Genomic DNA, 15,490 nt, shown 5'->3' on the forward strand with positions numbered 1-15,490 from the left:
ACTTCAATAAAAAAGAATGCAAATGAAATAAAATCATAAAATGACATTCTAACCCTAAAAAAAGAGAAAAGGATAAATAGACCCCCATGTATCCATTACCCATTAACAGACGGCCAGTCTTGCTGTATCTGTTCCCCCTCCACAGATAGTTCTCCTCACCTCCACTCTCACCCCTGCAGGATTATTTCAAAACAAATTCCAGGAATCACATCATTTCATCTCTCAAGGCTTTGATATTACCTTTAACTGATAAGGATCTCTTTTTTTCCACACAACTGTGAAACCATTATCATAACAAAACATTGAACGATGATTCTTTAATGTCATCTGATACACAGTCATTCTTCACGTTTCTGCAGTTGTCTCATCAGTGTCTTTTCACTAGAATCCAAACAGGGTCCACACACTGCATTTGGTTGATGTCTGTTAATCTTTAAGACTCCCATCTGCTTTCATTCTTGCCATTTATTTGTTGAAGACCCTAGCTGTTGGCTCTGTATTGTTTCTATTTTCCACATTTTGGATTTGTCCCATCGCATGTCTGTGACATTGTTTACTTGTCGCTGTATTTTTTTTATAGAACCACTGTTATATCTAGAGACTTGGTCAAGTTCAAGGCCTTTTGTTTTCATTTTTGCTTTTTTGTAAATCAGCTTCATTGGATGTGGTGTATTTTTATTGCCTCCCCTCAGGAGGCACCTAATGTCTGAATTATTTCTCTTGGCATCACTTGCTTGGGCTCAGTTGCTATCAATGTGACCCATCCAATGTAAGGTTCCCCATTAACCGTTTCCTAATACTTGCTTATAAACATTACTTAGTAGGAGCTGTGAGATGGTGATTTTTTAAAATTCAATTTCTTTTGTGTTTATATACTGGAATTCCTGTATTAAAGATAATTTTCCTTCAAGGACTATTTGGTTTCTTTGAAATGCCATTTGTACAAGCAAGGGTACAGCAGTTCACTTTGTTGTTTTAATTTTTCAAAAGAAATATTTCTTAATTTCTTTTAAAAACATACATTTTATTTTTATCACGGTGTGTTACAGATGGGGCTTGAAATTGCCTGTGTCCTTATCAGCAGTGTAGCCCCCATTTGGCACATATGCCAGCCAAGGCTGAACTGGGGAACATTCTTCTTACTTTATTATTTTCTGGCATTTACAGTGTTTGTATTAGCACTTACACTGCTATTTCTGTCACAGTGAATCTATCTTTTCTTTAATGTGGGTGGAAGTGAAGTGTTTGGACTTAATGTGATCTAATAAAGCTAATGCAGATTGATAAAACAGGTTTCAAACATCGTAGGATTATAGGGAAAAAGATGATTTAGAATAATTATATAAATTATAATAGCACAGCAAGAATTCATAATAATTCTGAATATAATTCTTCCCTAAATAAACATATTAAATAATCAACTAATAGATGCACATATTTTGTATATTTTGATACTTAACATATTTACAGTATATGCTACAATAATATATATTTAAAAATAAAGAAACCACTCATACAACTCAGATTTGCAACCTGTTGTTACTATGTTTCTTCCATTTTAAATTTGGTCATTCAACAACAAAAAATGGTTACCACTGAATTTGGAGTTGTAAGCCAGGTAGAAATTTGAGTTAATTCCTGCAATAATCAGGATTAACCATACTTTGAAAATTCTCTTAATCTAGGAATTTAGAATTCATGTGATATAGGAAATAGAACTATTTACAAATAGCTGTAATGTAACTCCAAAGAAAGATGCATTTCTAATTCCTTGATGGACATTATCCAGATTGTTATATTGTTATCCAAATATGTGGCTAACATCCAGGGCTTGGGGTCCTGAGAGCACTGAAGCACTCGTGAGGGTAAGTAGGCGGGTGTCAGCACTGTCTGCAGAGAGAAGTGGAAACCATGGACCTAAGAGGGAGACACAGTCTATACCGGTTGAAAACCATGCTGGGGGAAAGGTGATCAGGGAGTTATTTCAAGTGCATATGCAAACCCTGAAACCTCCAGGGCGCCATGCAGGGAGGGTCAGCACAGGGCGATTTGTTGGCTGGAGGTGCTTGCATGTGGAGCCAAGAGTCAAGATGTGGAAAAGAAATGTGTGTGCGTTCAGGTTACAGGCTTTACAGTGCCAAGTGGGCGTGAGGCTGCTGGCAGGCCCGGGCATTCTGAGACTGCGCACCGCATCCTGACAGTCGCTGACCTCCTTCAACCAGCACGAAGTCAAAGGCTGCTCCATATCTTTGTGACTCTTCTTCAGGTTCCCACCTAACCCCTGGGCCTTCCGTTCTGATCAGAGGACCTGGCCTCTTATTTCACAGACAACGTACAGCTTTAGGCCTCACGTTCTCCAGTCTCCCTTGTCAAAGACCAAATGGCACCTTTAAGATCCGTTACCAGAAGGTGCTGCTGCCAGGCACTGGCCTAGCCGGGGTTGTCCCGGGGAGTGTCCGCCCCTTGGGTTTGGTACCAGCACCCGCCTCCACACTGCCCTCTCCTGGTGCTCGGGCGCCTTGGTTCTCAGGCCTTCTGAATTCTCTCTGCCCCTCCCGCAGCCCCTAGGCTCAGAGCTCCTAAAGCAGCCCCCTAATCCAGGACACTCCTTCGCCAACCACGCCAGCCTGGATTCTCTGTACGTGCAGTCGTGCAGCGTGCATTCCTCTTAATCTTTAAACTTGCCTTTATTTTCACCCATCCTTCCCTCCTAACCTGCACTCTCGGGAGTCCCCACGCCCTCCCTTTTCAGAGCCGACCTCCTCTGATGTGGTTGTTCCCACTCCTGGCTGCCTCACTGCTGACCTTCCTCCATCAGATATTCTGTTTGTCCTTTCATCTTTATCTTCATCTGTGTGTTTATTTCTCTCAGACTGTAATCCTTTCCAGGTCTGCCCCATCTTCTAAAAAGCACCTTCCCTCCCCTTAGACGTGTCCGCTGTATCCATGGTCCCTCGCTCCATCTCTTCACCACTCAGCAATTTGAAAGGGAGTCCTATACTCTGAGCTCACACCTGCACCTCCCTCTGCCTCTCAGGCGCCTTCATTACTCTACTCAGGCTGCTGACGGGATCACCACCCACATACCAGTTGCCAATGCCAGTAACCTCAGCAACCTCACTCCAGGCCTTAACCTATGGGAATTCACAGCAGCATTTGATGAATTCAAAGACATACTCTTTCCAGATTCTCTCTTTTCATTTTGATTACTGCTTCTTATCTCTAGCTGGTTCCTCTTTTTATTCCCATCCTTGCATAGTAGTGTCCCCAAGATTCTAGCCTTAGCTTTTCTTCCTTTAATCCTCTCTCCACGTGGCCTCATTCATTCCTGTGATCCTATCTGCCACTTATAAGCCAAGAACTTCCTCAAGATGCAAACGTTTGCTTCTGAATGTCCTGCAGGTCCCTCATATGCAGCAACACCTACTTCTGCTCTTCCTCAGTTACCTTGTCTGCCCAACCTAGACCACATGCATCAGTCACTGAGGACCTGCCTCATTGACTCTGGGGCCCGCCCCTTCCACCCCACTCCTATGATACAGTATGGTTCCAGCCCTCATCATCTCCTTCCTAGATGACTGCAGTGGTCTCCTAACTCTCTTTAGCTCACCCAGTCCAATCCATTCTTCATCTGCTTCAAGAAGAATCTTTCTAAGTAGGTAAGGTCATGGCACACATCTTAGTATAAGTTCTAGCAAAAGTGGCACTGAGACAAGGATTCTGATCCTTAATTTATTTGGGAGGGGATCCCAGAAAATGATACCATGGGAGTAGGGAAGTGAGATGGGGAAGTGAAGCCAGCTAGTAAGGAGTGTGCTGTCAAGCCAGTTACCAATGTGAGTGACTGGTGCTGAGTCCTCCTGGGGAACCAGTGGAGTCCATGTGGAATATATGCCTCGGATTTATCCCACTTGAGAGGTGAGAGATCTGAGGTACTTATACGCCAGCTCTTATTAGGCATTGGTTGGGATGGGGATGGAGTGTCAGTTCTGTAGCAATTCATGTCCCTCTTGCAGTGCTAGGAGGCAGGGAGCCTGTGAAGCCCTCAGACATGGAAATCAGACCAGCTATTAAAATGGTAAGGTCCAAGGGGCTATGGGAAGGGACAGATAATGTCTCATCACCCTCTTGCTTAAGCCCGCCACAGGTCCCCACCACCCTCTAGCCCCTCTCCCCGCAAACCTTCCCCTCCATGCACACGGGCTTTTCCGGAAGAGCACAAGTGCTCACGTGCCTCCATGCCTTTGTATCTGTTATGCTTTCTCCCCATCGTCCTTCTCTTTAGGTTAACTGATAACACTGTTAACGTGTATTGAGTATGTGCCACAAGCAGGTTGTTTATTTATGTTAGTTTACTTAATGTAACCCTTATAATAACCTTATAAATCGACCTTTTAAAAATTACTTTTTCCATTTTACAAGTAAGGAAATTGAGGATCAGAGAAGTTAACTAATATGTTTCTGGCACAAAGCTAGCTGTGGCAGGGCCATGTTTTGACATCCAAGTCCATCTGCTCCAAAGTCTGTGTTGTGGGTTAACCACTATGATGAACTGCCTCATGCTTCTGGGCTCAGCTCAGCGGTGACCTGTCCTTATTCCTTCTAATTCAACTAGACGTTCTCTCCTGGTCTTCCTGTAGCGTGCCATACCTTTTTGATGTATGCCTTTTTGTAGCAGGTATAGTTTTGTAGCACAATTATTTATTTATTCATCTGACTTTACTTTTAAACTGTGAGCCCCTCATGTTTCATCTTAAAAGCTTTGCCCATTGCCTAACTTGGACTAAAGCCTTCATTAACTTTTGAAATTAAAATTAAGTTGGATTAATATTGGACTTTTAATATCATGCACACAAACACTGAGGAATGAGACTTCTTAAATAAGACAGAGGTCAGTTTTGACCTTTCTGGACATATTTTGCTGGGAAGGAAATAAGTAGGCCCAGTGACTCTAATGGTGCATGGTTTGTGTTTCCCCCAAGGGACAGAAGCAAGACCCTTACTCCCATAGAGGGAGAGTCTATCTGTTGCTTCTTCTCAGTTTATGCACAGAAGACTAAAACACTAAAAAAAATTCATCACAAGCTCTAAAGTCTCTGTGATTTGGGGCATGTTTTAAAAAAATTCTGGTAGAAAACACACAACATAAAATTTACCATCTTAACCATATGTAATTGTACAGTTCAATCGTGTTAAGTCTGTTCACACTGTTGTGTGAAACAAATCTTCAGAACTTTTTCTTCTTGCAAATATGAAATGATATGTATCTTTTAAACAACTCTCCTTCCAGCCTGCCCCCAGCCCCTGGTAACCACCATTCTTCTTTTGTTCCTATAAATTTGGCTACTCTGGGTAACTCAAGTAAGTGGAATCATACACTATTTGTCTTTTCATGACTGGCTTATTTCACTTAGCGTAATGCCGTTGAGTTCCATCCATGCTGTCGCACATGTCAGAATTTCCTTCCTTTTTCAGGCTGAGTAATACTCCATTGTATGCACATATTACATTTTGTTTATCCATTCATCTTGGTTGTTTCCACCCTTGTCTATTGTGAATAGTGCTGCTATGAACATGGGTCTTCAAATGTTTCTTCAAGAGCCTGTTTTTTTTTTTCTTTTTTCAGTTTTATTAGGTAGAATTGTTACAATTTGACTGCACATATACAATATATTGCATGTAAATACATATACACAATAATATACCACACAAATTTTAAAAATTACGATGGACGTTTGGTTGCTTCCATGTCTTGGCTATCGTATATAGTGCTGCTATGAACACTGGGGTGTGTGTATCTTTTCAAATTAGAGTTCCCTCTAGATATATACCCAGAAGTGGGATTGCTGGATCATATGGTAAGTCTATTTTTAGCTTTTTGAAGAATCTCCATACTGTCATGTTCTTTTTCATTACAGGTTACTACTACAAGCCATTGAAACACTTTGTACGCTCATTTCAGTCTATTCGCCAGTGTGCATCTGAGAGATGAGGTTGGCTACGATTTGCTGTGTAAAAGCTTTACTAAAGTAAATATCTATCACCTCTTTCGGGATCTCTTTGTCAATCAAACGAATGAAACTCTCCAAAGGCAATCTTGTGTGGTAGCCTTGGCCTCTGCTCTGTAAGACCTGGATATTTATTGCTTGTCATTCTTCTGAACTGCTGCAGGAATCTTTTCCTTGCTTTAGTATATGTTTACAGTTCTGGGCAGATGGTGAAGCTGGTCATATAAGAGACTCATGGAACCAAGGCTGCATAGTGTTTCTTCATAGCCCCTCCACTCGGAACACTTGAGTCCTCCGGTTCTCCTTATTGCTCCTTTAATTGCTGTGGCTCCGCCCTCATTGCCAGGGGCTTGAAAAAGCTCACTGGCAGGACCCAGTGCACAGGTGGCATTTACCAGTGATGGGTTATTCCTGGCACTCTGGGCGGCCCTGTGACTGACATGTCACCCTGCTGCCTGCTGTTCCACGAAGAGTCTGCTTAGCCAGTTACTCATACGACCCAGCGTTCCCTGCCCACATCACTGTTATTCTCCTGGGGCTTGGTTTCCTCATCCTTATTGTGGGAGTGAGGAGGTTGCCTCTCGCACAGGTGGCTGCAAGGAATTATAAACCAGTAAAATGATTGCTTAGCATATGGCTGAACGTCAGGGCAACAGAAGTGCTCAATTCCATTTATTTAATAGTAATTGGTGGCCATGTGAACGTTGCTGTGGAAACCATAACTTGAATTCTCTGACACTTATCTGTGTTGCTTTTAAATGAGGCTTTAAATTTAAATCCTGTGGTGTTTTTTTAACTATTAGAAAAGTAACAAGAAGGATCACAGTGTGATCTCAACTGCCACTTTTTTTAGTAATTAAAAAAAATTTTTTTAGTTTAAGTATATAGTCAGTTTACAGTGTTGTGTCAATTTCTGGTGTACAACATAATACTTCAGTCATACATGAACATGCATATATTCGTTTTCATATTCTTTTTCACCGTAAGTTACTGCAGGATATTGAATATTGTGCCCTGTGCTATACAGTATAAACTTATTGTTTATCTATTTTATATATAGTAGTTAGTATCTGCAAATCTCAAACTCTTAATTTATCCCTTCCCACCTCCTTTCCCCCCCTGGTAACCATAAGTTTGTTTTCTATGTCTATGAGTCTGTTTCTGTTTTGTAAATAAGTTCATTTGTGTCTTTTTTTTTGTTTGTTTAGTTTCCACATATAGGTGATATCATATGGTCTTCTTCTTTCTCTTTCTTCAATCACCACTTTTGAAATAAGAAACAGTATAAGCTGCCACTGCTTCTGTATCAAGGAGCATCTCACTTAATTCCTCTTTTTTTTTTTTCAAGTTCATGTCTCCATCCATCCATCCACTGCATTTCCAGCTCATGAGTTTAATAAGCCAAATGTGAGTAGGTCTGAACAATTGATGTTCCAGCAGGTATAGAAGTGAGAGGACGTCTTTGGTGATGGAGATGTGTGACAGCAGATCTTGTGCAGCTGGTGAGATCAGGGGAGGCGACAGAGGGAGAGGTTGCAGTGAAAGTGGAGGCTTCAGCAGTTTAGAGGAGCGGAGCTTGAGGAGGCTGGTGCCCGGTGCTCAGGCAGCACACTGCTGGGAGATGACCATCTAGGGTGTGGGCAACAGCAGCTCTGGGCAGAAAAACTGGTCTTGATTCTAAGCTGTCAGTGGAGGAACTCCTGGAATCCCACATCTGCAAGTTCCTCTCTCCCTCAAGCAGGGCCCTCACTTGGCTCCCTGTCATCCACCGTGGGCTTTGAAGCTCTTCCCTGAGCTGTTTGTGCCTCTCTGCGCATCACCCCGTGTGGTCCACTGTGGCTCTCATTTCATGCCTGCCCCCAGCCACTGCTGCCCCTGCTGATGCTCGCTGACCCCTCCTCCCAGCCACAGGGACCTTGCTCTGGCAGTTCCTGACAGAGATCCTAACTCATAACTTCTTTTCTGAGCACATATTTTAAGCTCAGTTTTTTCTATGACTCTTCTGTTCCCACTGGCAGTCAGCCAGTGCTTCTTGATGCTCTTGCCAGTGGCGGGGTTCATTCCAGTCGGTGTGAGGATAGACCCTTGGGGATTCCAGCCGGACCTGCCTGAATTCCTGAAGCGGGCACGCAGGTTACCTTGCTCTCTGGGAGTTTCGCTTCAGAGGGAAAAGGCAATTGGATTATTGTGGCTATGTCTTTTCTAAATCACACACATCATCCTCCTCCCTTGTCCTTGTTGAAAACGCTGTTTGAGCTCACATGCTTGAAAATCACCCTTGACTCTTCAAGTTTCCTCCTACATTTGTTTCCTCTCCAAGCCTAGCTGACTGAGTGCTGACAATTCTGAAACTGATCCCTCATTTCCATCCCGTCTTTCACTGCTTCCATTAATTTTTTAAAAACTGCTTTAGTGAGATATATTTTACGTATAATAAAATTCACCCTACACAAGAGCACTTTTTTGGGGAAATTTACCAAGTAGTGCAGCCATCACCATAAATCAGTTTCAGGACATTTTCATCACTCCAATAAGATCCCTCATGCCCACAGGTAATCCCTGTCCCTACGCCCAGCCCCAGGCCACCACTAACCTGCTTCCTGTCTATGGATTTGCCTTTCATATAAATGAAATCATACAATATGTGGTTTCTCACGTCTGGTTTCCTTCATTTCGCCTAATGTTTTTGAGGCTCACCTACACTGTAGCATCACACTTCCTTCCCTTTCCTTGCTCAATAATCCATTCTATGGATATACCACATTTTATCTCTCTGTTGCTGATGGACATTTAGGTGGTTTCCACTTTTTGGCTATTTTGTATAATGCTGCTATGAACTTTCGTGTGCAAGTCTTTGTGTGGGCACATGTTTTTATTTCTCTTGGGGAGATACTTAGGAGTGGAATTGATGGGTAGGACAGTAATTTTATACTTAACTTTTTGAGATATTGCCAAACAGTTTTCCAAAGTGGCCACATGATTTCACATTCCCACCAGCAGTGCGTGAGGCTTCCCGTTTCTCCACCTCCTCAACAAGAGCTGTTATTGTCTGCCTTTGTGATTACCGTCATTCCAGTGAGTATGAAGTGGTATCTCATTGTGGTTTTTAATTTTCATTTCCATTATGACTAATGATGTTGAGTATTGTTTCATGTGCTTTATTAGTTGTTTGTATAGCTGCTTTGATGAAACTCTGTCCACGTCCTTTGTCTTTAGATTAGGTTTGTTTGTTTTCAAATCATTGAATTCTAAGACCTCTGATCACCTTTTCCCTCCTAACTGGTATGCCTGCTTCTGTGTACTAACTACTGCTTCAACCTTTTTCACAAAGTACTGCCAGTACTACAAAAGTACTTAGTTACAAAGTACTGACATTATGTGTGGCCTTGGTGCTATTCCTCACTTAAAACCCCTCAGTGTTCTCCGAATTGCCTGAAGTTCAAACTCCAAACTTGACAAACTATTACAAGACCTGGTTTCACCCCTCCATACTCTCACAGACACTCTGAGTTCTGGAAAAATGGCTTACCTGTGACCTGTCCCCGTCTTCTGGGTGTGTGTCTTGTCTGATGTTTTCCCTACCCTTTCCTCATCTCTGATCCATCCTGCAAGGCCCAGTCGAAGTCACTTTCCCCAGGGTCCCTCGCTGACCCCTCCAGTGAGAGTTTCCTACCTTTGACCTCCCTGTCTCTTCGTTTCCTTTGTCTTGCTGACCTGCTTACCTGACCTGCCTCTAAACTGAGTGTTGTTTTAGAAATTTTAAGCGATAATGTTTGCGTGCACCCCAGACGTCATGACATTCTGCTCTGGTTCTCTTCCAAGTTCACCAGAGCAGTCATCAACTAGGTATGTAGCGGTTTTGTTTTACTTTATGTCCTGGACTTTCATGGCCTTTTTATGTCTCACCCGTCACCAACATGTGCTGCACCTCTGATCCTGAGACCGAGTTTGGCTCCTGGTTGGGGACCAAAGAAGGGTTTGTGTTTCTTTGCTGGCATTCTCCTTGGCTGTGCCATGTCTTTGGGCACGTAACCTCACCTCTAAAAGGCTCTGGAGTTCCTTTCTTATATTCCTAACTCCAAATTTAGTAAGTTGTAAAGATAAATGACATATGAGTAGTTTTTTCTTTTTTTGGTAAAGTGCTTTGAACTGCTATTTTGTTGTAAAATATTTATTTTTAATCAGCAATATTATCTACCCATCTCCCTCTTCAGCTATGGTGTTTTTTGTTTGTTTTTGTATCTCGGCTTTGACTAAGCACGCAGGTGCATGTGTGTGTGTGCGTGTGCGTGCATGTGTGTGTGTGGGGGGACACTCATGGCTGTGGATGTTTGTGGGGCACCCACATCCTTCATCCTCTAGGTCCTTGTGACCCACTTTCTAAAAATTGGAACTTGCTTCAACTTCCTTTTTTATTTTAGTAACCTTTTCCTTAGTAATAATAATGTTAAATTTGTCTCAGAAAACATAGAATTGGAAACTCCCAGAGAGCTGTTATGGTTTTAATATTTTGATATTAGATTCTAGTCTTTTTTTTCTATTGCATATGTAATTTTCTTTTGGTTTCATTGAATTATCACACTGGACATACTTAAAATCTTTTAATACTTAACGCTAATATATCATCAACATCTTTCCATTGTTTCCATAAAAGTATTCCTTTATGATAACATTTTTTTGTCTTGTTAAATGCCATTATATATTTAGACTTTTTTAACAACATGAAAATCAGTTAGTAAAAATTGACTAAAGAGTTGATGTTTATAACCTGGTGGATTATATTCCTAAGACTTTTATGCAGATGTTTATTTGTGATGGCACAGTCCATGGTCCTCACATCTGGTACCCAGTGTCAGTGGGCTGAGCACTAATCTGATTTTCCTCTTTGTTTTTAATAATTGATCTTTTCCCCCTTAATCACAAAGCAAAAAACAAACAAAAATGTAACTCTAGCCACACAAATTTGGTTCACACCCTTTCTCTTTCTATACCTTTACCTTGTGAACTGTCTGAACTTTGGACTGGAATGAAACTTGGAATTTAGCATGAAAGGAATTTGTGAGCATAAAATGATGAGTGATTGAAATGATCATCCAAGAGTGGAAAGCCTTCCTTAGCTTGCAGGATAACAGCCCTTCTCTTACACTACAGTAGTGGCCAAGTGCACAAATTAAAGCTATCAGCTTGCTGATAACTCTTTGGCAGCCCACACATGATCATATGGTCCCCAGAACACCAGTCGATCATATGCAAATATTGTTTGCATATTCATCAAGATACCACATGGCCAGTGTGAGCGGCGTTGATTCTTTTTCAAGGAGAAACCCAGGCGCCTCTGGCACATGCACTCCACTGGCTCCGTTGGCATGTTGGTACCTGAACTGATATGGAAATTCGTCAAAGAAAAATACTAAAGAAGAGTGGAATCATTATAGTCTGCCCTCTGCTTAGCAATTAGAAGCTGCCAGCCTGATTTTGTTTTTTTATTTCTGACTTATAGTTTTAGACTTTCAAAAACACAGTGACTTAATATATTTTAGCTATAAAACTTATGAGCCACTCACCTCTGAGGTATAAATAATGAGAGGACTAAATTGCATTTTCTGAAAATATAAAAGTCCTATTAAACATTCCCAAAGAAATTACATCTGTTTAGTAAATAAGCAATAAGGAATATGGAATAAGAATTTTATTCTTAGCCAGGTAATGGACCTTAACTATTTTGTTTTTGCACTTTGTATTTATGCACATAGTAGGGAGATATTACTTTTCACCCAGGGGTATCAAAGGAATAAGTAAATTGCTGTTTATAAATGCTCTGGGATTTTGGAAGCCAGTATGTAATTTTTTTCATTCATAAAATGAGTGATTTTTAGCCTAAATCTTGAAGGAATGCTGTTAACATCCTCACATATGAAGATGTGAGAAATATACAAGTACAGCTTATTTTAACGGGCTTCACATTTTTTACAAATTGGTTTGTAACCCTGCGTTGTCAGATGATGCATTTTTTTTTAGCAATAAAGTATTTTTTAAATTAAGGTACTTTTAAAAAGACATAATGCTATTGCACACTTCATAGACTACAGTATAGTGTAAACCTAACTTTTACGTGTACTGAGAAACCAAAACATTCATGTGAGTCACTTTATTGTGCTATTTGCTTTATTGAAGTGGTCTGGAACTGAACTGCCACATGCCTGTATAGATACAGATACAGAGATTTCTATCTATCTATTTATCAGTGAGGGGTTGGGTTACATCATTAGCAAATTTCAGTTAGATAGAAAATAAAATTATAGTTAGTTTCTTTAAATATTAACTCTTTAGGCTGCTAACTCACAGAATAAAAGTACAAGAATTCTAAAAACCTAAAGTTGATTAGAAAAAGCCACCATTAAGCTGAAATTAGGGAGTGCTTTAAATACAAGTGAATTTCCAAAAGACAACAATTCCAAGCTGGATAACTACAACATCAAAGCACCGATTTGAAGGCACTGGAGAGTGGCCAAGAGCAGGCAGAGACTGGAGGGAATTCACGGATTCCATCCTTGAAAGTAGGGTTACATGGTTTTGTTTTGTTTTGTTTTTTCCCAGTCTGCTGGGCACGGTGGCTATAACTCGGGGTGAAAGCCAGTCTTATTGGCTTGAGGCATTACATGGTGGAGTTCAGGGCTGTAACTGGAAACGGAGGAAAAAGATCCTGGGAAGGAGAGAGCCAAAGTGAGGCAGCCCTAAAATCCACGTTAAATTTCTCTCAAATCCTTGGCTGGTATTTTTGGATATTGCATACATGGAAGAGCTACAAGAAGTCCAAGAGTAAGAGCATCTAGAAGTTGAAAGAGTTGATTAGAGATTTCAGCTGCTGTCACTGAGGGGGAGCATAACTTGGAGTTTAAGTCTCAACTTAGGTGGGCTTGGCAAACACTTCAGGCTTTTCACTGAAACCTCAGAAAGGCCTTATTTTAGGGGTAAAGAATAAGTCCCAAGACTAAGGGATTTTTCTTACATCTAAGGGCAAAACCTAAATAGAGCTGTTCTAACAAAGCATAAAACCAAGCCTCTGCAAGTTTGAGGTGACCCATCACTAACTTAACTGCCTGCTAGAACAAAACCAATACTCTTCAAAGGGAGAGAATAGAATCTAGTGTCCCTATTGAGGTAACATCCACACTATTCAGCATATGGTTTAAATTGACTGGATATGAAAAGAAACAGAAAGATGTGATTCAGAGTCAAGAGAAAAATCAGTTAATAGAAAGTGACCCCCCCAAATGAACCAGACATTGGAATTAGCAGACAAGAAATCTAAAGCTGCCATTACAACTATGTTCAGATTTAAAAGAAAAAGAAGCAGAGAAATGGAGAAAATAGGATTCTATCACACACACACACACACACACACAGTATCTGAAATGAAGAATTCACTGGACAGGTTTGACAGAGATTGGAGATAGCAGAAGTAAGGGTCAGTGAACTTAATAAAGGATCAATAGAAATTATCCAATCTGTAGAATAAAAGAGGTAAAATACTGAAATAATTAACAGGGCCTCAGTAACTTATGAGACATTTCAATTAGTGTAATAATATACATATAATTGGAGTCCCAGAGGGAAGGGAAAGAGAGAATCGGGCAGAAAAAATACTGAATAAACAGCAGATGAAATTTCCCCAAACTTGGTGAAAAGCTTACAGATCAAGTTATAGGTGCTAGAAATTCAGCAAACCCTAAGCAGGATAAATACAGAGAAAACCATATCCAGGAGAATCACAGCCAAACTGCTGAAAACCACTGGTAAAGAGAAAATCTTTAAAGCATCCAGTGAAAAAGGATACATTACATACAGGGGAATTCTCATAAGAATTCATGCTGGCCTCTAACCAGAAACAAGGAAGGCCTGAAGGCAATGAATGACATCTTCAAAGGGCTGAAAGAAAACTGTCAACCAAGAATTCTACACCCAGTTAAACTATTCTTCAAACACAAAAGTGAAACAAAGACATTTTCAGATAAGCAGAAGCTGAGAGAATGTGTTGCCAGGAGACCCTCAGTACAAGAAATGCTAAAAGGAAGTTTTTTAGTTTTTTCCCAGTCTGAAGGGAAATGACCAAGTTGGAAAGTTGGGTCTATAGGAAAAAAAAGTCCCCAAAATGGTAAAATTGGGTAAATGTAAAAACCACATATTTATTTTTAAAAATTTATTATTTAGTTTTTAAATTGAAGCACTGTCAGTTACAATCTGTCAGTTTCTGGTGTACAGCCAGAAATTGACCCAGTAAAAAAATAAATAAATAAAATTTAAAATGTTTCAGTTTCATTAAAAGAAAATAAATTGTTTGAAGTAAAACTGATAAGATTATATTGTGGGTTTTATAATGTATGTAGATATAAAATAGATCAAAATAGTAGCACAAAGGAGGGAGGTAAAATGGAATTACGCTGCTGCAAGTTTCTTATATTTTAAGTAAAGTGGCACAAAGTTAACTCTAAGTAGCCCACGATAAGTTAAAGATGCATATTATAACCATTAGAGCTAAAAGACCAACAGAGGGATGAAAGTGGAATACTAAAAAGTGTTCAATTAACAAAAAGAAGACAGGAGAGACAGGAAAGAAAAACAGCACACACAGGAAACAGGTACTAGCAACAACATGAAGCTTCAAAACTTTACATTAAGCGAAAAAAGTCAAACACAAGAGAATACATACTGCATGCGTTTTATCAATAAAAAGTTCAGGATCAGGCAAAACTAATCCATGGTGATAGAAATCAGAACTGTCCTTGTGTATAAGAGGTGGGAAAAGGCAGGAAAGAACTTTCTGGAGTGATGGAAATTTATACGTTGATTGAGGTGGTGGCTTACCAGGGAGTGTGTATTTATCAAAATTCATAGAATTGTACACTTAAAATCTGTTCATTTCATGGTATGTAAATTTTACCTGTATTTTTAAGTCTCAAATCAAACTCTCTTGCTGGGCCTCCGGTTGTAAACTTTGATCAACAGAGGGCGCTCCGAGCTCACCAAACGCGCTTTGGAGCCCCAGCTACTTTGGGATGCAAATCAGACCACCTCACGTCCCCTCTGTCTCCGAGGTGAATCTCGCAGCTCCCCAGTACTCTCCTTTGACACTTCACCTTCCCAACCCGCAGCTTCACCCGCTCGCCCATTTTACCTGGCCACATGCTGCTTTTCGACCGATAAGCAGCGTGTAGCTAATGGCTATGTTATTTTCCGCCGCACCTCCGCGGACTACAGATGTGGATGGAAGCTGGCGGGTGCTGGCCGGAGGTGTACCTGTCCCTTAAGGTCTTCTCTTGATATGATCACTTTAAAATGGGAAGTAGGAACATAATGGTAACTTCCACACTGTTTTCGACATCTACATTCTGACCTTCTTACCTCGCTTTGGTGGCTGTGAAGTATTCCCACGCAAGGGCTGCGGCGGGAAGGGGAGGGGGGACGGTGGAAGGACGGCAGCG

The sequence above is a fragment of the Camelus ferus genome, chromosome 23 (assembly GCF_009834535.1).
Source record: "Camelus ferus isolate YT-003-E chromosome 23, BCGSAC_Cfer_1.0, whole genome shotgun sequence".
Lineage (NCBI taxonomy): Eukaryota > Metazoa > Chordata > Mammalia > Artiodactyla > Camelidae > Camelus > Camelus ferus.